The sequence below is a fragment of the Mastigoproctus giganteus genome, chromosome 7 (assembly GCF_048544385.1).
Source record: "Mastigoproctus giganteus isolate SK-2022 chromosome 7, ASM4854438v1, whole genome shotgun sequence".
NCBI lineage: Eukaryota > Metazoa > Arthropoda > Arachnida > Uropygi > Thelyphonidae > Mastigoproctus > Mastigoproctus giganteus.
In genome coordinates this window covers 50,267,469-50,295,240 of record NC_143581.1, presented here as the reverse complement: position 1 = coordinate 50,295,240, position 27,772 = coordinate 50,267,469, and the positions used below count along the sequence as shown (strand labels likewise).

At 36.4% G+C, this 27,772-nt stretch overlaps 1 protein-coding gene across 3 annotated transcripts in view; it reads left to right on the top strand.

Annotated features, from left to right (window-relative positions):
• Vps4 (vacuolar protein sorting 4) overlaps window positions 1-15,972 on the top strand; it is a 237,104-nt gene extending 221,132 nt beyond the window's left edge. Inside the window, exon 13 of one of the 3 annotated variants that reach the window (XM_090377655.1) lies at window positions 15,782-15,972. The gene's annotated coding sequence lies outside the window, so the exon portion shown is untranslated. Of the gene's footprint in view, window positions 1-14,012; window positions 14,863-14,960; window positions 15,321-15,781 lie in introns of those variants that run through there. The other 2 variants (XM_090377656.1, XM_090377654.1) reach the window with 2 other exon arrangements.
• The last annotated feature ends 11,800 nt before the right edge of the window (window positions 15,973-27,772 follow it).

Genomic DNA, 27,772 nt, shown 5'->3' with positions numbered 1-27,772 from the left:
TAGATAATGCCTTCTCTTCTTCCTCTGTTAACTCCTCCATGCCTTTGGCTGGTCTTGGCGCATTATAGCCTTGGAAGCTAATGCGCCAAAAAAATCAAAATCAAATCAAACCATGCCTTTGGCATCAACCTCCAACTGAAGTAGCTCTGCAACTTTTACAATCTTATCTGTGACCTCGTCATATGATTCATCTTTTTCAAATCCTTCGAAGCCTTTTACGTGCTGTGGGCATATTCTCTTCCATGTGCCAGTTAAACAACTTTTAGTAATTTCTGCCCAGGCCTTATTAATGTTTAAGATGGCCTGGTAATTATTGTAAGATTTCCAACAATCTCTTAATGTAAAGTTTTTCTCATCATCTACTGCAGACAATGCCTAAGCAAATGTCCGTAAATAGTATGCTTTTATATTCGAAATAACACTCTGATCCATAGGTTGGATGAGTGAAGTCGTGTTTGTTGGTAGAAATATGACTCTCGCGTTTGAAATGAAATCATGTAGATGCGTAGGATGTCCAGGAGCATTGTCTAATAGAAGCAAAATCTTGAAAGGAACGTCGCTGTCTTTACAATATTTTTCAACCTTGGGAATGAAGCAGCATTTAAACCAATCCTCAAAGAAAGATATTGTTATCCTTGCTCTCTGGGTCGATCAGAAATGCTACCCTCAAATGCACGAGGATTTCCAGAATGGTACACAAGCAGTGGTTTTAATCAGTAATCTCCCACTGCATTAGCCCCAAACAAGAGCATGGCCCTATCTTTTGATGCCTTGAAACCTGGCATTGTATTTTCCTCTTTGGCAACGTATGTTCTATTGGCATTTTTTCCAATATAGAGCAATGTCATCAACATTAAAAATATGCTGCTTTGAATAGCCAGCCGCCTTCACAATAATTTTTTTCAACACATCACAGTTTCCACACTTATGTTACAAATATTGGTCGTGATTCTCTTCTCATTTTTGCTGTCTTTTCTTATTTGAAAATTATCCCCCTTTTTTTAGCATTAGCATTAGTACAGGCATTTGATGCAAGAAAGCAAGCTCATGCAGCATCAGCCAAAAAAAAAAAAAAAAAAAAACCCACTTCCACTTCACCCCTCTGTTCGTTCGAAATACCTGTCCAGCTGAGCCTTAAACTTATTTAGGCTATCAACCTCTACGACAAGGGATGGAAGTCTGTTCCACCAACCAACCACCCGCTGGCTAAAGGCAAATTTCTGCACGTCTATCCTACATCTGTCTTTCCTCAATTTGAATTTATGCCCTCTCAGGTGATTATTCTGAGCTAGAGGAAGAACCCCCTTATTATTGTACGGTATGCCAAAACGAAATAATACCACGGAGAGTGATGTTAAAAGAAAGAAACTGAAGGGGAATAATGTTGGATGCAAAATATGATATCGCAAGCAAGCATGCGGCTGGAATGACTGTTAACCCCTTCCCAGAACATTTTTTTTTTCGGAAAATGTGCCGTAATGGATCGACTTTTTTTATTTTACAGATTAAAAGTATGCTTCATGCAAATACTCACTGTATAGTTTTTTGTGTTTTTTATTAATTTTTTCGTAGAAAATACATGGGAGTAATTAACCCATTTGGGCTATCCTGAGTTATCTCGTGTATGCCAAAAAGTGTGCAAATTATACAGATTTTTTTAATAAATTAGCGATTGAGCTAAAAGAAAGGTGCAGAAAAAGTCTTCATTGCTCATTATATAAATAAATTTAAAAAATTAAGTGGAACGCACAAGCAGTAATCATGAACTAACTACATTCTGATACATGGCCACCACAAGTGGACAGGCGAGGTAAGTGTCGCTTACGGATGGCAGTTCATGAGGATGCGAAAATATTTTTCAGTATTGTTTTTGTGAAATTATTTTCGTGGGTTCAGTATTCTGCATTTAGGACGGCAAATTATATATTGCTTACTGGCGGCACAGGAATGCACTAATGTTCTGACATTGCTGTACAATATAAGTAAAACGAAAGCCAGTCATTTGCTGCCAGGCGTAAGAAAATCCTGAGAAAACTCAGGATTTACCTGCCTAATGCAAAATTAGCCAGATAAATGCCAGAGAAAATACGCTTCACTTCTAAATTTGGAGGTATTATTGTTTGCTTCGGGTATTATTGTATCCCGAGATATTTCATGTAGTTCCAAATAATTTTTAAAACTAAAAACGAGATATCTCGGGATAATCCATAAAGGGATTAAAGATCTTTGTGCGAAATATTACCTAAGCTCTTTAACTGTGTGTACAATTCTAAAGAATAAAGGAAAAGATTTGAAGGAAGTTAAAAATGTGCGATCCATGCGTACTAAAGAAGTTGATAGCATTATTCCTCAAATGGAGAAACTTTTTAACTACATGGATAAATGATCAAACATAACGATTGAATATGCCTGTTACCTACGCTACTATTCGTGCAAAAGCTTTATCCATTTTTGAAATGCTTAAAGACAAAAAGGGGGCAACTGTGAAGAAACTTTCACTGTGAGTAGTGGGTGGTTTGAGCGTTATAAAAAAAGAGCTGGTTGGCATAATGTTAAAAGTGCAAGGAGAATCTGCGAGTGCTGATACCGAAGTGGCAAAATTATTTCCTAAAAAATTAGAAGAAGAGGATTACATGCCATCACAAATTTTTAATGTAGATGAAACTGGGCTCTTTTGGAAGCGCTTGCCATCCAGAAGTTACATTTCAAAAGGAATCTTCGATGCCTGGTTTTGAAGTTTCAAAAGATCACTTAACATTATTGCTTGGAGTTAATGCTGCTGGGGACTGAAAATTAAAACCCTTGCTTGTATATCGTTCTGAAAATCCAAGGGCACTTAAAGGAATTGTGAAAGCTACACTTCCAGTCATATTGAAATCCAATAAGAAAGCTTGGGTTACTGCTTCACTATTCCCAGATTGGTTTTCGCATCACTTTGTGCCTGAAGTAAAACAATATTGTGAACATAAAAATATTCCTTTTCGAGTGATTCTGATTTTAGCTAATGCACCTGGCCACCCACTATTTCTGCAGCATCACCACCCTAATGTTAAAATAATTTTTTTACCACCAAATACGGCATCACTTTTGCAGGCAATGGACCGGGGCATTATTTCAACCTTTAAAGCGCATTACCTTCAGGGAGACATTTGATATGCTAATTAATGCGATGGATAAGGAGGGTGGTCCGACCCTTAAAGAATTCCATATTTTAGATGCAGTTAAAATAATGCAACAATCCTGGGACAAAATTACAGAGAAGAACATGAAGGGTATTTGGAATAAACTGTGTCCTCAGTTTATTCACAATTTTGAAGGATTTCAAGAACCAGCAGATATCGTAAAAAATGAAACAGAAGCAGTCATTTCTATTGCTAACCAATTGCAGCTTGCCATTTCTACAACTGATCTCACTGATCTGCTTCAAGCACACAATGGAGAGCTCACAAATGAAGACCTTTAAATGTCAAAATGTGAAGAAGCTGAGGAAGAAGAAAAAGATTTAATAGCTGAAACTCCAGTTCATTCCTTCACACTCAAGGAGCTAGATGAAGCTTTTCAACACATAGAAAACGCAGTTGAGATCTTCGAGTCGCAAGATTCAAATTTGAAGCGTACTAGAAAAGTTTCTACAGATTTAAAAAATGCTTATGTATGCTATCGGGAAATTTATGAAGAAAAGTGAAGACTATTTTGGAAACAAATGCCTCTCGATGCATTTCTGAAGAAGACAACGACTCCTGCTTACAACGAGTGCTAAGATAACAATGAGTGTACATTTAGTAGATGATGATGATGAAGAATAAACGTTCTTTAACACTTATAAGTCATAAATAATTTCTTTATTATTATAATTTTCTTGATTTTACAGGCAGTGTTTTCATTTCTTAGGATAAATCAATCATTGTTTAAGCATAAACTAATTAGCTAACTAATTTAATTATTGAGAACGTAACCACTGTTTTTAACATTACGTCTGTGGGAAATAATACCCGCTTTACGAGCGCGCACTTGGAACGAACTCGTACTAGAGGCCATAAGTTTAAATTACCGGGGGGGGGGGAGTTTAGACTATATTGCAGGAAGTTTTCTTTTAGACAACAAACAAGCTGTTAGCTAAAAGAAAACTTGGAATATGCTGCCTGCATGAGTGGTTGAGGCTGACAGCTTAGGGTAATTCAAAGCTCAGCTGGATAGATACCTATATGGGGAGGAAGTCAAATAGATGGTTTATTTTATTTGGTTGGTTCAGCAAAAGTTAGTCGAGAATTACCTGTATATTTTTCCCAGCCAAATGTTACCACCTTTTTTCTTGTAGGTTTCCAAAAATGGTATTTATGACATTTTTCAACATATGTTTAGGGATAATGTAATACCTGCCCTATGTAATATTTTTCACAGTTTCAATTTAAATTATAGACTGTGGGTCTCTTGATAGTTGGTTAGTAGGATTTATTGATCTGTAGATAAAATATAAATAAATAAATTCCCTTTTTGTGCATTAAGTAGAATGGATACATTCCTTGTACACAATCCCATCATGGCATGGCTGCTAGAGGTTAAGATTTGTCTTAAATTTCTTTTGCTTTTAAAAAACACTCACATTGTCTGTTTTTAACAACCTACTTTTGTTATCATCTACACATGGGTGGTGAAGGGAAAAAAAGATGTAGTTAGTTTGAGGGTGCTGTTGTGATCACTGTTTTGATGATATCATGGTTTTATGGTGCCATAGTTGAAGGGGAATTGGATACCTTTCACAGATATTGCAAGAGCCTCTACAGTAGTATTAAATTTTGTATGGAAAGAGGAAGTAACAAAATTTTGTCATTTTTTTGTTTTTTATATCACTTAGTATTAGCTGCATGGTGCAACGAAGCCCTGAACTTTTGCTGAACCAGCCAAATAAAATAAACCACCTATTTGACTTCCTCCCCATATAGGTATCTATCCAGCTGAGCTTTGAATTACCCCAGGCTGTCAGCCTCAACCACTCATGCAGGCAGCATATTCCAAGTTTTCTTTTAGCTAACAGCTTGTTTGTTGTCTAAAAGAAAACTTCCTGCAATATAGTCTAAACTCCCCCCCCCCCCCGGTAATTTGAACTTATGGCCTCTAATTCCAGAATCATTTATAACAGTGAAAATTGCAACTTCTTTAATTTTACTTTTACCTCTCATACACCTCAATCAAATGTCCTGTAAGGTGTCTAGTTTCCAAGCTTCTGCAGCCCATGTATTCAAAGTCTTTCCTCACATGGGTCCCTTTTGCCAATCTCACCAGGTATGTTTCCCATTTTGGATCCTTTCAAGAAGCTCGATACAGTCAGTCCTCGTATAGCACGATAGTTGCATTCCTAGAAACCCTCGTGCAATGCAAAATCGTGCAATATAAACAACAGGCCCTGTGGGAAAAATGGGGTTAGGTGCTGACCACCCAAGATTGAACACACATTTGTAACCAAAACATTACCAAACACAATAAATAATCATAATAAAATACTTACGCATTTTATTACGACTATTACGTAATAAAATATTGCTAATGCTTTTACTTCTATCGTAAGCAAACTTGTTTTTTGTTTGATTTTCTATCCAAACAGATGACAGGCATTCCATCTCTTCCAATTCTTTGTGTCTTAATCTAATGGATTTTTATTACACTTTGAGTTGTTCCTGCTATGAAAGTTGTTTTATTTTCTCTGCATTCTTTCTAATTCTCGGCGTTGCCTCATTTAGGTCTGTAGCACGTGCAATATCACATGGTCTTTCATTTCGCTCAAAGCGTTTCACAATTTCATATTTTTTCTCTATCGACAGAGGTGGACTGGCCATAAGCCTTACCGGGGAAACCCTGGTGGGCCAGAGGCCGATGTGATTTTGGCCATAAACCATAGTATGAGGCCACTATAAGTTTTCCCGGGTAAGAATTTTTGATCTAGTCCGCCTCTGTTTATCGATATTGCTTTTCTTTTTCTCTCTGAATCTGCAGTATCTTCACCAGGACGCCTCCTTTTCACACCTTTTAAGTATTTTATTCATTTTTAGGGAATAAAGCACAATTACAAAACGAGGAGGCACGCTTGATACACATAAACAAAGCTGCGCGTGTGTAGCAACTGAATAAACAACACCGTAAAGGCTGAGATACACTATTAACACCTCACATTTTACTAAAGCACATTTCGAGGGGTTACTACCATAAAACAATAAAAACAATTTCCAGTTACCTTTCTGCTAGTGGAATCTGTTATAAGCTGGTAGTAAACTCGATCTAATTGCATTTGCGATTATACCGATAGCTGGAATTGTGTTGGTTTTTACGTTATTATGGTGAAATGTGTTTCCCCTTCACTGATATAAAAAAACATAAATACATTTTCAGAATCTTCTCTTCATTCCTATCGTGTTGTGTTCGGTTGGGGTGATTCTGCGTTCGACTGTCATTTCTTGTAAACACAAAGGCGAATCGTGCATAAGCGAATTCGGTTCGTGTTATATAAGATATCATTCCCCTATTTATAAATCATGTATGATCGAATTCATGTAGTGTAAACACGTGTTATACGAGGACTGACTGCATCTTTTCTTAGGTGTGGTCTCCATCTCTGGGCACAGTATTCCAAACATAGTCTCACATTGCCGTATACAGTGGTATTATGGCCTTCGTATCTTTACAAGCTAGCTTGAACAAACAAGACATTCAATAAATCATTGATAAGACACAGTAGGCCCTTCTTGTCACGTCTACACTGCCCAGAGAACACTTCTGACCGACCTTTTTGTAACTCCCAAATCTTTCTTCCTCTGCTGTTTTTAGTTCAACCCCTACCAAGTGTGTAAGTTATTTTGGGGTTGCTGTTCCCCAAATGTAAACCTTGCATTTTTCAGTATTAAATGATAGCTGCCAGTTTTTTTACCATTTCTGAAGTCTAAGTCATCTTGAAGAAGCTGTGGTTTTTGCTGATCACTAACTACTCTACTGATATTGATATCATATACAAATTTTGACATCCTCTATCCCTTCATCAATGTTGTTTAAAAAAATCAAAAACAAGAGTGGTTCCAGTACCAATCCTTGGGGAATTCTACTTCGTAAGTTAGCCCAGTCTGAAGAATAGCCATCAATTGCAACCCTCTGCCTCCTGCTCTGCAGCTGTTCTACAGTCTATCTAAGAATCTTCCATGTGATTCCAATATATTCCAGCTTATGCTGGACAATCAAATGCTTTGCTGAAATCTAGGTAAACATTGTCAAAATAATTTCAACAATAATGACCTTGAAAGCAGTGCATTCAAAAACCTACCGACACCTTTTCTGTTCTAAATGATCATTTTAATCATGTACCATGGAAAATTTTAAATATTTCTTGAAAATGATTTATTTTTATTTTATTTATTATTATTATTATTTTTTTTTTTTTTATCGTCAGTGCAGTATAATGTTTTGCCCTATCATTAAAATATTAATAGTAAAGGTAATAGTAGTTTTCTCCCCTTATAATCCAAAAGCTGGTTTTATTTATTACTTTATTTATTTAATCAGTTTAATACATTAACATTAAATTCACAATTTGTACATAAAAGTGAAACCTGAGACAATATGATGCACAGATGAGTAGGAAGGAAGTTGCAGAGGTCTCATTTAGCCATCACTTATAATTCAAGGTATTTAGAGATCAGCAATAATTATATTTTTGTAGGTCCTAGTTTCACAGAACTTTTTGAAATTAAGCCCAAAGATGCAAGGGAAGGTTATGGTCATCCATAACCTTGATGGATGACAGATTGCTGTTATTCTTTTTGTTTAAGAATAAGGGCCATCCAAGGCACATCTCTTACTTTTTTTGAACTACTTTGGACCTATCCCAAGTACAACAGTAGTACAACAGATGAAATTATCTGGCATATGAAGGGCTAAGAAGAATAGAGATGTTTATGGACATTTGAAGCAATCTTGACAATTTTGTGGGGGGGGGCCAAGGACACCTATGTTGGAGGTGTACAGTGGATTCAAAGATAGTGAAGGGATTGCTAGATATCCTATTTAACCATGCCATGGGAAATATTCTAGCCCTGGGAACAGAATGAGATGTGTTGGTAGAGAAAAGGACCAAATGAAAGATGCTTGTGCATATCAAACAATAAGTTGAATGTTAGGTATCCCAAGAAATTCCTGCCATAAATTTTCTAATGAAATTTTTCTGAGGACAAGAGTTGCCGGTGTGGACGTGCCTTTCCGCCGCTCTTGGAACAGAGAAGTTTTTTCTGATTTATTTTCTGCTTTATTAGTTTAAATTGACATATTAACTTATTTTCTAGAGTAGCTTTATATTCCTATTTACGGTACTTAAGTTTAAAGTAACTTAGATAGAGATTTTGTAGGTATTACTTAGTATCGGAAAGGGTATCAAATCCACGTGTTTACCGTTCGTAAATAGCCGCCATTGTTACGGGAAAATTAATCAGTAAAATCTATTAATCTTGTCGAACTTCATTGGCAATTAAATTGTACTTTTAACTATACATATAACCACTTAGGTTACGCAACATAAATAATTAGTAAAAAAATTATTAATACATAACTTGATACGGAAGTTATATAAAGGGATTTCGTAGATAACACTCGTTACTGAAACATAAATATTTCGTAGATAACACTCTTAGATTTTGTAGATAACACTTGTTACTGAAACATAAATATTTCGTAGATAACACTCGTTACTGAAACGTAAATATTTCGTAGATAACACTCGTAGATTTCGTAGATAACACTCGTTACTGAAACATAAATATAGTGTTATAACTGTGTTGGGATACAAGTTTAGGATTTAATTTTGTACTGAAATTCAAATTTTATTGAAAGTAAATCGAAATCATGACTCAAACCAGAGCAGCAAAGCAAAAGGCTCAAGCTAATGGAATGCTGTGGCTCAGAGGAGAACTGAAGGAGGCAGTTGCCTTCTGAATCACAGCCTTTTAAGATACACTATTTGCTTGATGTTTGCAGAGCAGTCAGGTATGGGACATGATACTACCATGGGGGATGTCTTTGTATGTGCGCAATGTAAGGAGTGTAAGGAAATCAGGCGAAAACTCAGCGTTGTTATGGGCCCATATGAGAGCTTGAAGGACAGGGTGGATGCCCTCGAAGGATTACAAGTGAGGGGCCCATCAAGCTCTCAGCTGCCCACACCAATGCCAGAGCTTGCACTTGGTCATCGCACAACACAGCGGCAACCCCCAAGGCAGAATGCGCTGGTCCCAAAGGAACTAGTAGTTGTTGGTGACTCTATTGTCAGGGAAACGGGAAATATGCTTTGTAAAAAGGATAGGTGGAACAGGACCAGGGTATGTCTACCAGGGGCAAAGGGTGATGACGTTGTAGAGCGGATATCATCTTTTAAGGGCACAAAAGGTGATATAGTTGTACACGTTGGCACTAATGATATTAAGAGTAGGAGACCGGCAGAATTACTTAACAAGTACAGGTCACTGATGAAAAAAAGCCGTGAACTAGAGTTGAATTTGAAAGTGTCTGCAATTCTGCCCAGACACGATAGGAGGGAGTATATGATGAGAGCCCTGTCGATCAGTTCGACCCTGAAAAGATTGTGCAGGGCTCAAGGGGTAGAATTTTTTTCAGCCTGGTCTGTACTTGTTAACAGGAGAGACTGCTTCTACAGGGATGGGATACACTTAAATAGAAAGGGTGCAAGAATGTTTGCTGATGCTATCGAGGCAGTGTTAGGTGGGTTGGAAAACTGCTAGATTCGGGGGATACAAGGATTAATAGATTAACAGTAGCCACTGGCAGAGGTGAAAGTGATTCTTGCACTGCTTCTATTGGAATGAGCAGCAGCCTGGAAAATAAGATGCAGGATATTTCAGAGACTGCTGGGAATCATGGGGGTACAAGTGAACACATGGGTTGTGTTAGGGTGGCTAAGAGGAACAGCAGGTGCATGTATACTTGCGTGTACACCAATGCTAGGAGTTCAGTAAATAAATTTGATGAATTTGAGGTATTGCTCAAAACATCAAAGGCAGATATTGTTGGGATTTCAGAGACGTGGTGTCACACAGATATAAGGAATGCAGAACTGGAATTTGGGGAGTACAATGTCTACAGAAAGGATAGACAGGATAGGAAGGGAGGAGGGGTTATGCTATTAGTTAAGAAACACATAAAATCCAAGGAAGTGAAGCCAGTCGACATCGCTGGACAGTGCAGTGTCAAGTCAGTTTGGTGTGACATAAGCATTGGGAGATCAAAATTGAGAGTAGGAGTGTGCTATAGGCCTAATGACTCTGATGAGTATAATAAGAAACTGTAGAGAGAAATAGAGTGGACCAGTAAATCAGAGAGTCTTATAATGGGGGATTTTAATTTCCCAGATATTGACTGGAATTTGGGGGCTGGTCACTCACACACTAGCAAGGCTTTTGTGGATTTATTGGATGATTGTTTTCTACATCAGCATGTTCGGGAGGCAACTAGAGGGAGTAATACTCTTGATTTGATTATCAGTAGTGATTCTTCATGCATTAAGAATCTGCAGACAAATGAACCACTAGGTGGCAGTGATCACAGTGTTCTGAAGTGAGAGTTACTCAAAGAGGTAACTACCATTAGGGGTAAAGGGAAGGGATATTGCTTTCGTAAAGGCGACTACGATGGACTGACACAGTATTTAAATTACATACAGTGTGATAAACTGATGATGTTACCAACAGCAAATTCAAAATGGGAAGCATTCAAAGAACTTATCTTGGAATCTACTAGGCTTTACATACCAACTAAGAAATATTGTTCAAGTTTTAGGCCTAAAAGGATGTCAGATGAACTAATGAGGCATATGGCAGAGAAGAAAAATGCATGGGATACATACAAATTATCACGTGACACAGAAGCCTATGATAGATACAAGTTGATCTGTAACCAAGTTAGAAAGGAGGTTAGGCAGGCGAAGGCAGATTACGAGAGATCCTTGGCAAGGGATGCAAAGAAAAACAGCAAAGAGTTCTTTACTTATGTAAACTCTAGAAGGAAGGGGATGAATCAGATTGGTCCACTTGATATCGATGGGTCAACTGTTGATGACTCTGCTCAGGTAGCTAACAAACTAAATGAATATTTGCATCGACATTCACACATGAGGAGTTATTCAGCGAGGGGAATGCCAGAGGTGTATTCAACTCTAGCAGTAAGCTAGAGAATCTTGTAATAACTGAAAGTAAAGTGGAGGAGAAATTGTTGAAGATAAACACAAGAAAGGCACTTGGGGTGGATGGGATCTATCCAGTTATATTAAAGGAGGCAGCAAAGGAAGTATGCAAACCCTTAGCCATAATTATGAGAGCTTCCTTGAACTCAGAGGAGGTACCCATGGACTGGAGATGTGCAAATGTGACCCCAATTCACAAGGGAGGATCAAAGGCTGACACAAGTAATTATAGATTTGTGAGTTTAACTTCTGTTCCCGGAAAATTAATGGAGGCACTGGTTAAAGAAGCACTGCAGGATCATCTCGACAAGACTTCAGTTATAGATCGGACACAGCATGGTTTTGTTAAGGGGAAGTCTTGCCTGACCAATTTGATTGAATACTATGATGCAGTCACAAAAGAACTGGATGCAGGGAATAACTTTGATATTATATACTTGGATCTTAGAAAGGCTTTTGATACTGTTGCACATGGAAGACTGCTGCACAAATTGGAGCAGTGTGGCATTGGAGGCAAATTGCTGCTAGGGATAAAGTGGTGGTTGAGGGGGAGAAGACAGAGAGTGGTAATCAATGGACACTGCTCATCGTGGACTAATGTTATTAGTGGAGTCCCTTAGGGTTCAGTATTGGGTCCTTTATTGTTTTCTGTCTTTTTAAATGATATTGATGATGGTATATCAGGCTTCATGTCCAAGTTTGCAGACGATACGAAGGTTGGCAGGGTTGTTAATGACACTATGCTGCTGCAACAGGATCTGGAAGGTTGAGCAGATGGGCTGAGAGGTGGCAAATGAAGTTTAACATTGACAAATGTAAAGTACTACATATGGGAAACAGCAACCCCAGAGCAACGTATCAAATCTGTGGTACTACACTGACAGTGGTAGAGAATGAAAGGGACCTGGGGGGTGGTTGATATGAAGGCAGATATGAAGTTCTCTGAGCAGTGCAGACGGGCTGCAAGAGTAGCTCATGGTGTATTGTCAATGATATATAGGAATTTTTCTAGCAGGGATAAGGAGGTGATCATTCCCTTGTATGAGGCAATGGTCAGGCCACACCTAGTGTACTGTATACAGGCCTGGAGGCCTCATTTCAAGAAGGATGTAGAGCTGCTGGAACGAGTACAGAGAAGGGCAACAAGATTAGTGAATGGAACAAAGGGGTGCTCTTACGAAGAAAGGCTTAAGTTTTGCGAATTACAGTGTCTGGAGACTAGGCACCAGCAAGGTGATCTGATAGAGGTGTACAAAGCCTTGAATGGTTTGAGCATGCTCAATGCTGATGGGATTCTTCCTCTTGCTCAGAATAATCACCTGAGAGGGCATAAATTCAAATTGAGGAAAGACAGATGTAGGATAGATGTGCGGAAATTTGCCTTTAGCCAGCGGGTGGTTGGTAGGGAACAGACTTCCATCCCTTGTCACGGAAGTTGATAGCCTAAATAAGTTTAAGGTTCAGCTGGACAGGTATTTCAAACGAACAGAGGGGTGAAGTGGTTATTTTTTATTTATTTATTTTACTTTATTTTTTTATTATTTTTTTTTTTGGCTGATGCTGCATAAGCTTGCTTTCTTGCATCAAATGCCTCTACTAATGCTAAATAGGGTTGCAAGTCATGAAATTAATAAGATTTTCACCATGACACATAAAAAAAAAAAAAAACTATTTTTATAATAGTCTCTACATTGTTGCATGGGCTTGAGCTTTTGTGTTTTTAAAATGATGCATGAAAATTTTCATTTACATATGCCAATTTTAATACCACCAATATTGAGTTTTTTTTTAGCCATTTTCATACAGAAATGTTTTTTGGTGCCCCATACAATGCTATCTGCTAGTTCACACTAATTTAGTAGAACTAGTTTGCATACATCTCTAAAATAATAATCATCAAAGCAAACCAGCTACAGTGCAACTTTGATATAACATGGGTTTTGCGGGCAGCTTTAATACCTGGTTGACACTAAATTTCATTTTGCAGGTTTTTTTTTGTTTTTTTTTTCCTGTTTTGCTACCATTTAACAAAATGGATTAAGTGTTTTAGATGAATTTTATGATGATTCTATGCTTCCAGAAAAGACATTTACCAGGAATCCAGTTTGCAGTATAATATGTAAATAGAAACAATGGATCACTCAGCTACATAGTCCGGGTTTCACACACATGTAACATTGATTATAACATCATATTGTCAGTCTATAAGTTTTTGGTTCCATGAACTTCATAAATGAATACAGTAACTGCATTACATCTACTATTCTCTTTTATAAAGGGTGATATTTTAATTTATGCTGCAACGAGTTTGTTATGTTTAATAAAAAATGCAAATGAATCTCCCTTTACAGTCACTGATGCCACACAGTAACAAAATTTAATTGAAATAGAATGTATCAACATTCGGTATGGCAGTTCTTTTTAGAAAGACATAATTGTTATAGGCTTCTTTTTACAAATTTTATGGCATATTTGTGTGGGTTAATGCTAAGCAGAGTTGAACACTGGTATTGCCTTCTGAAATCCCTTTCAAAACTCAGGAACACAGAGCAGTTAAAGTTTAACTTCAAGAAAGAAGTGCACTTTCCCACCAGTATAGCAATACAGCTTTTGTCTTTTCCTAACAGGCACCACTTGAGTTAGGCAGTTGCTGCATTTCTGAAATCATTGCATAAGCAAAAACCAAAGTCTCAGAAATCATTTTTCATAGAAAATAGTATAGTACAGATAATGATATTTTATGCAATAATATAGTGATATTTTCATAATAATGGTTTCATTCTAGATGAAACTGCAACCCCCCCTTCCACCAAAGGGTGTATTTCTTTCAACTGTAAACAGCAAGAGTGAATTTCACAGTACAGTAGTATCATCATTACAGAGAATATTAGCTACAGCCAGTGAAAATATGAAAATTGTTCATCAGTACATGCACGCTTTAAATTTTGCCTTTAGTGTATTTTTCCATTATAAATGTGATTTCATAACTTGAAAGTTACGAGTTGGTTACAAATATTTATAACTGAATATATCGAAACATTGACAGTTACAGTGGCTGGATCCCCTCTCAGAGCAATTGTTTACTTTTACTTGTTTCCCCATGTGCAATTAACATTTCATTATACAAAATATCAAGGTTACGCTACATTAAAAAATACTGAGGGAACACAGCTTCATCTATTTGATATTAAAATAACAGTTATATTCACTATCTGTAAGCAGAGTATCGATTAGTTTAAGCACTATCTTAAACTAATCGATAAACTTAAGCAGTGACTATGATGGAGGTCACCAAAGTGAATAATTGAATTTTTACTATATTAAACAGATATTTTTTCTGGCAAATTTTCATTCCATAACCTTTGAAAAAGGACTGTACAATCTCATTATGAATAATTAATTTAAGGCTTGACGTGGCTGATTGGTAAGTATAGGAGTGTATTAGTACATGCATTTGAATTGACTGTGTCTTGATCTCATGTGTCTGCTAAATAATGGTTAATGATTGTATTCATTGTCAGAATGATTAGTTACAAACTCCTCTGAATTATATGTTCATGCTGGAACTTTTTTTTAAAACTAACCATCTTCCAGTGAATTATACTAAAAGGAATAGTACTACTGAGTTCAGACAGATTTTTATCAGGCAACTAGAAGGATTAATATCATCATTCAAAATATTAGGTTTTTTTTTTTTTTTTTTTTTTCTTTTTTTATATATATATATATACAGAGATAAAGAAAAAAGGATAAGATGCAGATCCCTGCCTTCAGAAAACACTTCAGGAAAAGAAAAGGAACTTCATGTTCCAAAAAATCTAAAATTATTGTGAACATGAAGATCACCACAAAATCAGTAAACGGATATGTACTTCAATTTTGACACTTATTCTTTTGTATCCAGCATTTAAAATACTGACACATAACTTGTCATTGTTTAGAAATATTCTTTGTAGTTTTCACTTCTGTTGCTAAAAGTAGTGTATTTGTAGAAAGCTTTCAAACAGAAGTGATAACCATCAGGAGATGCTGTTTATATAAATTAAAAATGCTTTTACCTCATTCTCAGTATTTTAATGCTGGAAATGTGTACTTTGCTTTACAACCTACAAAAAAATTAGTACTTTTAAAATACAAATGTAACAGAATTATTGCACTTATATATATAAAAATAGGTTGGTTTTTTATTTTTTTCCTCAATTTTTTGAAAGAAGATAATACAACTTGCAGAAAATAGCACTTATTGCAGTTTAGGGTTATGGTAGGAACTATAATCTTCCTAAATTCTGGTTATGTTTATACATGCACACACAGTTCTGTAGTGTACATTTATGAATCTCAAGAAAGCTTTTTTTTTTTTAACCCTGGAAAGTTAACTTGCGTTTGTTTTAAATTAATCTTTTACATTTTATTAGCTTAGATATCACTGCATCTCTATCAGTTTCCTTTTCCATTAAATTTCACTTTGAGTATTATTTTTAAGAATTATGCTGGAATAATACTTGTTGAACAAATAAAAATTTTACTGTTTAAATTGTTTCTTTTGCCATTCAGAATTTATTAGATCGTGCCTTTGAATGAATGTAGCCATCACTTCTCTAGAGCAATCAAAGAATATAGGCTTGATTCCAGTGTTTCCAATTTTTATTTAACAGCTAGTTGTGAAAGCCATATTATTAAAATTATGTTAATTGTAAATGCAGCATAGTTCTCCATATACGTGCTTATCGCATTCAACAGAAAATTTTGCCTTTCTAAATAAATTTTTTATTATTTATTACTTCTCTTTAAACTCTTTTTATCCATTATGTTCTGCTTTTTTTTTTAATAGCATTATTACCTTATGCTCAGAGAAATACTTTTTTTGGCAATTCCTGTTTTCATAATATTTTTTTTCTTTCTCTCACATAAAATTTTGGTTATAGTTCTTGCCTGATTGATTCATGGAACCAGACTTTTCCTACTGATTTAAAATATCTATAATATTGATCACAGATTAAAAATTCAATTAAAAAAATTTTGCACATAACCCATTTTAAAGCATATTTGAATATTTCATAGATTTTTCAAGAAAACTTCGTAATAAAGATGCTGCTTACAATAAACATGTGAATTTATATATATATATATATAATTCCATTTTATTTGAACATTTCGTGTTGTATACTGCATTCAGATATACATTTTTTTAATGAATAAATGCCAATACTTGCATTCCGGTATAGCATATGGTGTCATGGGGAGAATGCAACACATCGTTAAAATTATCTAAGGGAAAAAATTAAGTTTAACAAAAATATTTAGTGAGAAGTTAAGTGTAACTTTGAAACTTCTAAACTTTTCATTTATTATGTCTGAAATGCATAATGACTGAGCTTAATTCTGTTAAGGTAATGCAGATATCTTAATAGTATAATACATATATTTGTGCTTTAACCAGATGAAAAAAAAATTTAAATTTCAGATGTAAATTTATCCTTGTGTACAGCTAATATGGTAGTGTTAACAAAATTGTTTTGTACTGTAGTGTATTTGGTTTCCACGATTTTTTTAAGAAAGATTTGTAAACTTTGTTGTGTTATAAGTTTCAAAAATTTTCACGATATAATTGTAAATTATATAAGTAAATATTTAGATGATAATGATTAGCAAATGCCTCTAATTCCGAAAATTTAATAGATCAAATTATTAGAAAATTTCAAAAATGTTAATAATTGAAAAATACCAACCATGCTTTATAGTATTACTTTTGCATTAATGAAAAAAAAAACAATTTTTTTCTTTTTTTTTATAAAACATTATTTACAGACATTGAAAAAACAGTTGTTTCAGTTTTCTTTTCTCTTGTTAAATAGCTGATTCATAGGAACTTAAAATATTCGTGCATGGCATGTTTAATAAAAGCATGTATTTTGCCCATAAATTATTTCTGTTTTTCATTACCAAAATTTGTAACATTGAAAACATGATGTATTTGATTTCATCCTTTTTAGGATTGAGACTGTGTGTATAGCAATGCTCTATGTTAACATTATTTTTAATTTAGAGATATTTACTTGCTTGTAAAATAAAAAATATATTTATAATTGTTTTTTTTTTTTTTTTTTTTTTTTTTCCTCAGTAACATTTATAACCAAATACATTTGATAGTTTCAGTAATTTCCTTAGTCTAAAATTACATACATGTAATAAAGTTATATATTCCCAGTGATGTAAAATATCAAATCATTGTAATAAAACAGAAATATCTTCTAAATTAATTAACATTACATTCTTCTTAATTTGTGATTAAGTTTCATACTTAATTAAACATACAACTTGATAGAGAGATTAAAATTGTGGATTAACAAGGACATCTTATGATTAATCAATTTAGTGTACAATTGAAGTCAGTGTTGGTTTAATCCCTTTAATAACCTCCTCCTGATTTTCAGCCCTGCTTGCAAAATAAACCAGTTGATATTTTGTACATCTCACAATAAATCAAAATCTCAAACTTGAATAAAGTTATAACACCAACTATTTAATATATATAAAACTAATATTACTTCCGTAGAAGTATTGGAATGCCTTGTGCTTTTTTCCTGAGGTGGTTCTTGTTTTCAGAACTTCCAGCTAATTTCTAAATCAAAATCATTAAAAATCCTGAAAATAATGGATGTATGTGAGATGCTGTGTGGTAAACCAAATTTTTATTATATATTTCAAACAGTGAAAAACTGAATTCTAATAAACGAAACACTTTTAAGGCCCAGTCAAATTGAATTTATTTAGTAGGGATTATTCATTGAACTATACAGTACATGTGAAATGCATATAATGAATTTGTCCAAATCATTGTTGCTTACTGTAATGTTCATTCTTTAAACTCACCCTCCCCACTCACAATTAAGTATAGCATGTTAGTCACCTTATCTTGGAAGTGGCCATTCTCCTTAAGGCTAAAAATTAAATATTGCTTTGTGTACATAATCTGATAAATTTTAATATGTGTGCATATTGTCAGTGCATATCATTATACAATACATTAGTGTTTAAAAAAAAAAAAAAAAAAAAATCATCAGATCACAATATTTCCAATCCCTGTACGGTCTAATCACATTGACTCAAAAACCATTGAGTTGTTTTTGGATTGGGAAATGGCTGCTAAACCCCAGGTTTAGTTCACTGGGTATAGTTCAAGCAAATCTGCAATAAGGTCTAGGCAAATTAGGTCAATGGGCTGAGAAATGGCAGTTGGAGTTTAACTTTGACGTTTGTGGGGTATTGCTTATGGGTAGCAGTAATCCCAGATTAACATACCAACTGTGTGGTACTACATTCGGGATAGTGGTAAATGATAAAGACTTGTGGGTAATTGTGCAGTCAAATATGAAGTTCTCTGAGTAATGCAGACAGGCTGCCAGGACAGCTCTTAGGGTTTTGTCAATGATATACAGGAGTTTTGCCAGCAGGTATAAGAAGTGATTGTCACTTTGTACAAGGCCATGGTTAGGCTGCATCTTGAGTACTGTGTAAAGGTCTGGGAGCCTCACTTTAAGGAGGATGTAGATCTGCTGGAATATGTGCAAAGAAGGACAACCAGATTGGTGAAGGGAACAAAAATGTGCTCCTACTTACTAAGAAAGGCTTCAGTTCTACTTCCTTCTGTTGTTGTTTGAAGTGGATGGTTTGAATAAATTCTAGAAAGAATTACTACACAAATTCTTAGAGTGTATGGATGTTAAAAGTGTGTAGGGTTTTTTTTTTTTTTTTTTGGCTGATGCTATATAAGCTGGCATCACTTGCCACTACTAATACAAAATACGGATCATACTTTGCCCAAGTTGAATGTATCCTACAGTTGCTTGACAGTATATTGATAATTTTACCTGAGTCCTACATAAAGCTCTGCAGTCCTGTGACATCCTCTTTTTGCTACAGTTAGTGGATGTCTGCACTTTCATCTACTACACATAAATTTGGGACAGTGTGATTTCTGTAGTCCTTGTTATGTAACCAAACCTGATTCATCAAGTCCTTTTTTTGGAAGTCAGCTGTGCCATGTTTTGCATACCTTAATGTTGATTAAGGTATGCAAGCTTCATGTTTTTACATGAAGGTTGGCAGAGCGCTCTCTCTCTCTCTGTTATACATATAAAATAATTTGGTGCTGTCCAAATGAGATAGGGACAATACCCCAGTATGCACAAGTTAGTGGGTCTTATGTGGTGGTATTATAATCAACAGAACATGTAAAATGGGTGCTTGAGGCTAGATATCACAGAATGTAGTAGAGAGATTTTAAACCAGAGAAGATCAAAAAAGAGGAGATAACATTTGAAACTGAAGCCAACAAGCCTGCTGATGATAAAATTTTAAAATGAGTCAATTTAAAATTATTTTCCTGTACAAATCAGTCATTCATCAGGATCAAGATTAAGATGAGAGAGAGAGACTACCTTGATGGAAATGTTGAAACATTGAACCAAATCAAATAATTCTTGAAAGTTTAGATTGGTAATGGTTCTGGTAGTTATGGTGTGGAATTTGCAATAGCTTTGTTACCAGGGGAAGTGGCAACTCCAGAAATGTCAAAAAATTGAAGACCTGGTTATGAATGATATATGTATTAAAGTGTCTGTGATAGGTAGAGAACGTAATATATCCAAGGATTCAGTATTGACCACATTTCATGAACACAATACAAAAGTCATTTCTTGCTGGGGCCAAGAATGCTCACACCTCTTCAAAAATGATGCAGATTTGCAAGGATTTCTTTCAAGAATTGTAACTGGTAGTGAAATGTAGATTCATCAGTAGGATCTGTAAACAAAACAGGTGTTCATTCAGTGTTAAACACCATGGGTCACCACCCAAAGAAAGAAAAGGAACAGAAAAGAAGGAAATTGACACAGAGCATCATGTTTTGTGATAATGCTCTATACACAGATTGCATGAAGCAGTTGCCTAGATATCTGAAGATGTTTGTGGGGATCTGCAACCAAGCTGCCAGCAATGCTTTCCACAGTGTCAGAATAGTTCACTTGTGTGTCCATATGTCTCACTTCTTGTGCCGAAACATCCCACAGGTGTTCAAATTGGATTGAGGCAGGTGAATTTGGGTGCCAATCAAGATGGGTAATATCTTCACTGTTCTTCAAACCACTTGTGCACAGTTTGGACCTGATGACATGGCACATTATCTTCTTGGAAGGTTCCATTTCTGTCTGTGAAAAAATGCAACATGGCAAGGTGCACATGGTCTCCTAAAAGGTACCGTAGACCTCACCAGTGAAATGCTGGTCTATATACACCAGGAGTCCTAGTACTTGCCAGCAAAACCCCATATTAATCCACCACCAGATGGTGGGCACAATGCATGATAGTAATAATGTCTTTTCATGACCTCATTCACTAAGATCCACTCTGCTTCCAGGAAAGCATACAGTATTTAACTTATTAAATGATGTGACAACTTATATTTGCATGCCATACATTTAATCGTCTGTTGATGCTAATTGCAAGAGGTTTCTAATTTTTTTGCCATTGCATATAAGCGCACAAGCAAAATATTACTTGCAAGTTAGTGTCATATCTACTTCCCTAAATTACATTCAGTATACATATTATATGCATTCAGATATATGCATAAAATCCTGTATATGTAGAAATTGTGATGTGAACATTTTTTTTCACATAAAAAATTGACTGCAAACAGCTGATATATTAGTGGAGGTAAAAATCATATTGGCCAGTACAATTAGGTTTCAAACCTAGTATAGAAATGTGGTCAAATGTAAAATTGCGGCAAAAGGATATAGGATGCAGGGTGAGCTCTGGAATAATCGACATTAACAAAATTTATGGTTGTGCTGTCCAGTAGGGTGCATCTGGTTTATTCCATTTGTGAGGAGATACAACCCGAATACTTCATGTGATCTCCCACGCTGCTTAAACATAATGGTTTCCTCATGCAATGTCTTGACCATATAGAGAACAGTTTTCCTAATTCCGTCCATGTAAAATTAAGAAACGTGATCCAGAGTACAGGCAACTCTCGGTTTACAAACATTCGATTTATGAACATTTGCTATAACGAATGTCACAATTCATTCAAAATTTCTTAAAACTGTCAATAGATCGAGTTCCTTATAAAACGAAATGCCAGACATACAGTGAACAAATTGTAAGATTTAAATAAATAAACTTTTAAAAAATGTATTTATTACAATAATTATCAGAAAATTATTATATGATAATTATACTGAATTGTTCTTGGCTAATTAATCTCAGGGGCTCACATCTGGTGAGTATGGGCTTGGTGCAGCCAGGGTCCTGAGCTGGATGTCATCACTCTTTCTTGGTGAATCCCTTCTGCTTCTGACTCTCTCTCTCATTGGCTAGTGCAGCAAAAGCCTCAGGCTCCCTTGCACCACATGGCTAATTATAATAATAAAACTAATCTAGCCAGTAAAAAAAACGTTCGTTCACATGTCATGCCATTTGGAATGGTTTCTCGTGGAAAAGGAATGTACTGCAAACATAGAAAAAAATGGCGTCGCACAACAAACGTGGTCAGTTGTTTTATAGACACTGTTAAGTGTAGGTCTGCATTTGGTGACTTAAAAATATATATTTTTAAATTTAGGCAATCATAAGCCCAAAGCGAAATAGTGCTGGTGCTGATAGTGGTAGTAATATGCAGTATTAGTTTAGAAACTAAGTTCAACATCGTAAAAAAGGAGGAAAAGATGTGAGAAGCAAGTAAATATAGCTCGTCATTATGGTGTAAACTGATCGAGTATCGCAACAATTATTAATGCAGATTTTAAATCAATTTCTGAGGGATTGGCAATATTTGAAGAAGACGACGTAAATATGGAAATAATTGCAAAAGTGAAAGGTGTTTATGACTGTCTAGCATGTTACAGTGAGATTTTTGAAGAAAAAGAAACTAACTGCAAAATTCTATAAAAACATTTTTAAAAAGTGGAAAATCCAGCTGTTTCTTCATTATCAGACACCCATCTACTTTATCTGCACTTAGTGTCACTTATGTGGAAAATATTGAACTCTAATGAAGATATTATTATTAGCCATATGGTGCAAGGAAGTTGAGGCTTATGCTGCACCAGCCAAAAAAAAATTCGCACATTACCATGAGGGAGAGAGAGAAGTAGAAGGAAATCACCAAGAAAGAGAAGAATGGTGATATCCAGCTCAGGACCCTAGGTTTGCTAAGCCAATACTCACCAGAAGTGAACCCCTGGGGTTTTGACAAGTAAAAGTTGAATACATATGTATGTACAGTACATATATTATTATTATTATAATCCATATTGTGCAGGGAAGCCTCAGGCTTATGCTGCACCGACCAAAAAAAAAAAGTTGAGAGAGAAATAGAAAGGAATCACCAAGAAAGAGAAAAATGATGATATTCAACTTGGGATCCTGGATGTGCCAAGCCCATACTCACCAGATGTGAGCCCCTGGGGAGATTATGGTTGTATACATTTTCGTTATTTCTATTTTGTAACTATGCTTTTAATTAAAATCGACAAATACAATATCTTGCTATTTTCTTTTCTTATTTTAGTTTATGTTACGTATTGTATAGACCATTTGATGTTTAGTACATGGTTTTAATGCCGTAAAATGGCTGCTGACATATACTATACGTATCGTAAAAGCTCAGGAATCCAAGATACACAATGAACAAAATGTATAACGAACGTTTTGTTTGTTATACTTTTCATATCTACCAAACGTTTCATACCTATTAAGAAATTGTTCAAGGTTTAGGCCTAAATGGTTGTTGAATAAACTAATGAGACTCGTGGCAGAGAAGAAAAATGCATGGGATGCATATAAATTATCAGGTGACACTAAAGCCTATGATAGATATAAGCTACGCTGTAATCAAGTCACAAAGGAGGTTAGGCAGGAAAGGGCAGATTACGAAAAATCTTTGGCAAAGCATGCTAAGAAAAACAGCAAGGATTTCTTTACTTATATAAACTCTAAAAGGAACGAGATCAATCAGATTGGTCCACTTGATATTGATGATTCAGCTGTTGATCCTGCTCAGAGAGAAAACAAACTGGATGAGTATTTTGCATCTATATTCACACATGGTTTAATAAGGATTGAAAATGCCAGAAGGTTATCAGGGTGCTTAATGATTTTGTAATACCTGAGAATAAAGTGGAGAAATTGTTGAAGTTAAACGTAAGAAAGGCACCTGGGGGTGGATGAAATCTATCCAGTTATATTAAGGGAGTCGGAAAAGGAACTAAGCAAACCCTTAGCCATAATTATATCTCCTTGGACTCGGGAGACCTCCCACGGGCTGTAGATGTCTAAATGTACCCCAATTCATAAACGGGGATCGAAGAATGACATGAGTAATTACAGACCAGTTAAATTGTTCTGGGTAAAATAAAATGAGACACTGGTTAAAGGTGCATTGCAAGATCATCTAGACAAGACTGCAGTAATAATTCAGAGACAGCATGGGTTTGTTAAGGGGAAAGTCTTGTCTGACAAATTCGATTGGATGGTATGATGTGGTTACAAAGGAACTAGATGCAAAAAATAATTTTGATATCGTATACTTGGATTTCAGGAAAGCTTTTAACACTGTTGCACGGGGAACACTACTGTACAAATTGGAGTAGAATGGTATTAAGGGTAAGTTGCTACAATGGATAAAAGGATGGTTGAGTGGGAGAAGATGGTGGTAAACAATGGGCGCTGCTAATGTTAGTGGAATCCCACAGCTTTCGGTGTTAGATCCACTGTTGTTTTGTATATACAGGGGGCCTCAAAAATATTGGTACAAACGTTTAGGGGAGGTAGGTAACATCTAAAGGAATGTGAATCGCATAGGAACCCATAACCGGAAACGTCACTGTAAGTCGGTAGATGGCACTGTTCATAACTTCGCGAGAGGGAAAATTTCTGGTTTACTCATTCAAGCAGTAGTCGCCGCACAAAGAGCATGCATTGATATACGAACTGTGAGCTGGCAGACATACACCTAGTGTATGGATTAGTAGAAGGCAATGAACGAGCTGCTCAATGAATTTATGGAGAACACTTCCCAGACAGACATGTACCGGAAAACCTTTTGTGCGTGTGCATCAAAATTTCTGCAATTATGGGTCATTTAGACGTAACAGGAGTACTGTGGGCAGACCACATTCGACGTGAACTCCCGCCATGCAAGAAAGTGTGTTGAATGCGTCCAGAATAATCCTACTACCAGCACACATGCCGTTGCCTCTGCCTTAGGAGTTTCTCGTTGCAGTGTACAGCATGTCTGGCATGACGATTCCGTACACCCCTTTCATCTCCAAAGGATTCAGTTACTGCTCCCCCAAGATCATCCTGCATGTGTAGCTTTTGCGCAGTGGTTTCTGTAAGAAAGTGTTCAAGACTTGAATTTTCCAGCCTATGTTTTGTCTATGGATGAGGCTTATTTCACTCTGGAAGGCTTATTCAATCAGCACAATGCTTGTGTGTGGGCTCACAACAACCCACACAGTGTGCCCCCCATGCGACACAACATCGCTTCGTAATAAACGTGGGCAGGTATGGTTGGTGACTGCTTAGTCGGCCCATGCCTGTTACCATCCCCCATGAACTCCGCCAAATATCAGATCTTTCTTGAACAAGTTCTACCAGGGTTACTTGAAGATGTTCCAGGAAATGTGAGACAACATTTGGTTTCAACATGACGGAGCACCTGCTCATTATGGAAGGTGTGTTCATGAACATTTGAACAGGCGTTTTGGGTGTCAATGCATTGGCCGTGGTGGACCCGTCCGGTCCCAACGCTCACCTTATTTATTGAGTCTTGATTTCTTTCTGTGGGCCCCTCAAATCTATCGTGTATGAATCGCCTGTGGAGACAGAAATGGATCTCGTGGTGAGACGGCGCTGCTGCTACAGGCAAAGAAACTCCAGGTGTGTTCGACCGCGTCCGCCAATCCATGCTGCATCGGTGTCACGCATGCATCGCGTCTCATGATGGAACTTTCAAGCATCTATTGTAACATCATGAAATGAATCCAACTCATACTCCATTGTTAATATTATGTCAAATGTTTGCCACTAATTACTGGCTTGTGTCATTTCTGCTTGTGCCTCTGCTACTACTTTTCCGTGACATTTCCGGTTATGGGTTCCTATGCGATTCACATTCCTTTAGATGTTACCTACCTCCCCTAAACGTTTGTACCAATATTTTTGTGACACCCTGTATATCAATGATATTGATGAAGGAATATCAAGCTTAGTGTCGAAGTTTGCAGATGATACAAAGGTTGGCAGGGTTTTTAATGACAGTGTGCTACTTCAATGGAATCTAGAAAATTTTGGAATACGGGCTGAGAAGTGGGAACTGAAGTTTAACATTGACAAATGCAAAGTAATGCATATGTGTAGAAGTAACCCAAGAGGAATGTACCAATTGTGTGGCACTACACTTAGGGTGGTAGAAAATGAAAAAGAACCTGGGTGTAATTGTGCAGTCAGATATGAAGTTTTCTGAACAATGCAGACAGGCTGCAAGAGCAGGTCATGGGGTTTTGTCAATAGTAGTAGTAGTAGTAGTAGTGGCATGTGATGCAAGAAAGCAAATGTATGAGCTTATGCAGCATCAGCCAAAAAAAAAAAAATCACACCATTCCCTCCAGATGCTTGTCCAGTTCCTCCTCAAATTTATTCAACCTATCAACTTCCACAACGACAGATTGAAGTTTGTTCCAGCAATTAACCACCCGCTGGCTAAAGGCAAATTTCCGCACATCTATTCTACATCTGTCCTTTCGTAATTTGAATTTATGCCCCCTTAGGTTCGTAATCTGAACAAGTGGAAGGATCCCATCAGAATTCAGCGTGCTGAACCCATTCAAGGCTTTATACACCTCAATCAGATGACCGCTCAGGTGCCTCATCTCCAGCCACTGCAATTTGCAGAACTTAAGCCTCTCTTGATAAGAGGATCTCTTCATTCCCCTCACCAATCTTGTTGCCCTTCTCTGTACATGCTTAAGTAAATCTACATCCTTCCTAAAATGAGGCCTCCAGACCTGTACACAGTACTCAAGGCGTGGCCTGACCATTGCCTTATACAGAGGGATAATCATTTCCTTTTCCCTGCAAGCAGCGAAAAGGAGGTGATTATCAATTCCTGTATATCCATGATATACAGGAATTTTGCTAGCAGGGAAAAAGTGGTGATTGTCCCCTCCGTATAAGGCAATGGTCAGGCCATGCCTTGGGTACTTCGTACAGGTCTGAAGGCCTCATTTTAAGGATGTAGATTTGCTTGAGCATGTATAGAGAAGGGCAACAAGATTGGTGAGGGGAATGAAGGGATCCTCTTACCAAGAGAGCTTAAGTTCTGCAAATTGCAGTGGCTGGAGACTAGGCAACTGGAGGTGATTTAGGTGTATAAGCCATTGAATGGGTTGAGCACGCTGAATTCTGATGGGATTCTTCCACTTGATTCTTCCAATGGGGCATAAATTGAAATTGAGGAAATATAGCTGTAGAATAGATGTGCAGAAAGTTGCCTTTAGCCAGCGGGTTGTTAATTGTTGGAACAAACTTCCTACTGTCGTGGAAGCTGATAGGTTAAATAAATTGGAGGAAGTGGACAAATGTGTAGAGGGAATGAGCAGTAGTGATGGCACTACTACTAGAGGGGGCAGTCTGTCCCTCCCTCTGCTAGATGGCGCTTCCGTTGAAACACTGGACCGATTTTAGTTGTGGTGGCTGCCGCAAGGTGGCGCTACCTTCGAAACACTTTGAAGCGATTATATTTGGAACCATAGCCGGTATGTGGCGCCACCGTCGCACACAGTTGTGGAAACTGGAGGTGATGAGCCACCAATCATGTGAATCCTCCCCATGATCCTTTGCGCAAACTCCTCTCATGACTGATGTTTTTGACTTCCCATGATGCTTTGCGCCGCTCACCGCGAATTTCGTGTTTTTTTTTATTTTTTTTTTAATTTTGCTCCTGGAGAGCAGCACATGTATATTTTAAAAAGAATTTTAGTGGTGTGTGAACCAAATTTTTAAATGAGAAAATTGTTTTAAGCAACATGTTAATGTTATTTTTTAAATTAATGTTATTTTAACCAATAAATTAATTAGTGCTGTTTTGAATTGCTGGTATTCAAGAACAAATCAATAGTATTATTTGAACATAATTAAAGTATTCATGAGCAATATTTTTAACCAAAGATATTTTGTCAGTTGAAAGTGATTTTCAATATAATTTTTTATGAAGACACAGAATTATAATGAATGAGGTCTTTTATTGAACACTGTTAACAAAATTATTTACAAGAGTATCATTATTCTGATAAAATCTTGACAAGCTCTCTTTTCAAGGACAGTCCACAATTCTCCAATTACAAAAAGTATGAAAAGTACTATAAAGGTAAGTATCTTCTGTTCCATGGTTAGTGTTATTTTACCTGCAAGAAAGAGAACATGTTAAAAGATTATTATAATCCTACTGTGGTGGGGAGCTTTGCTAGTGTTAAT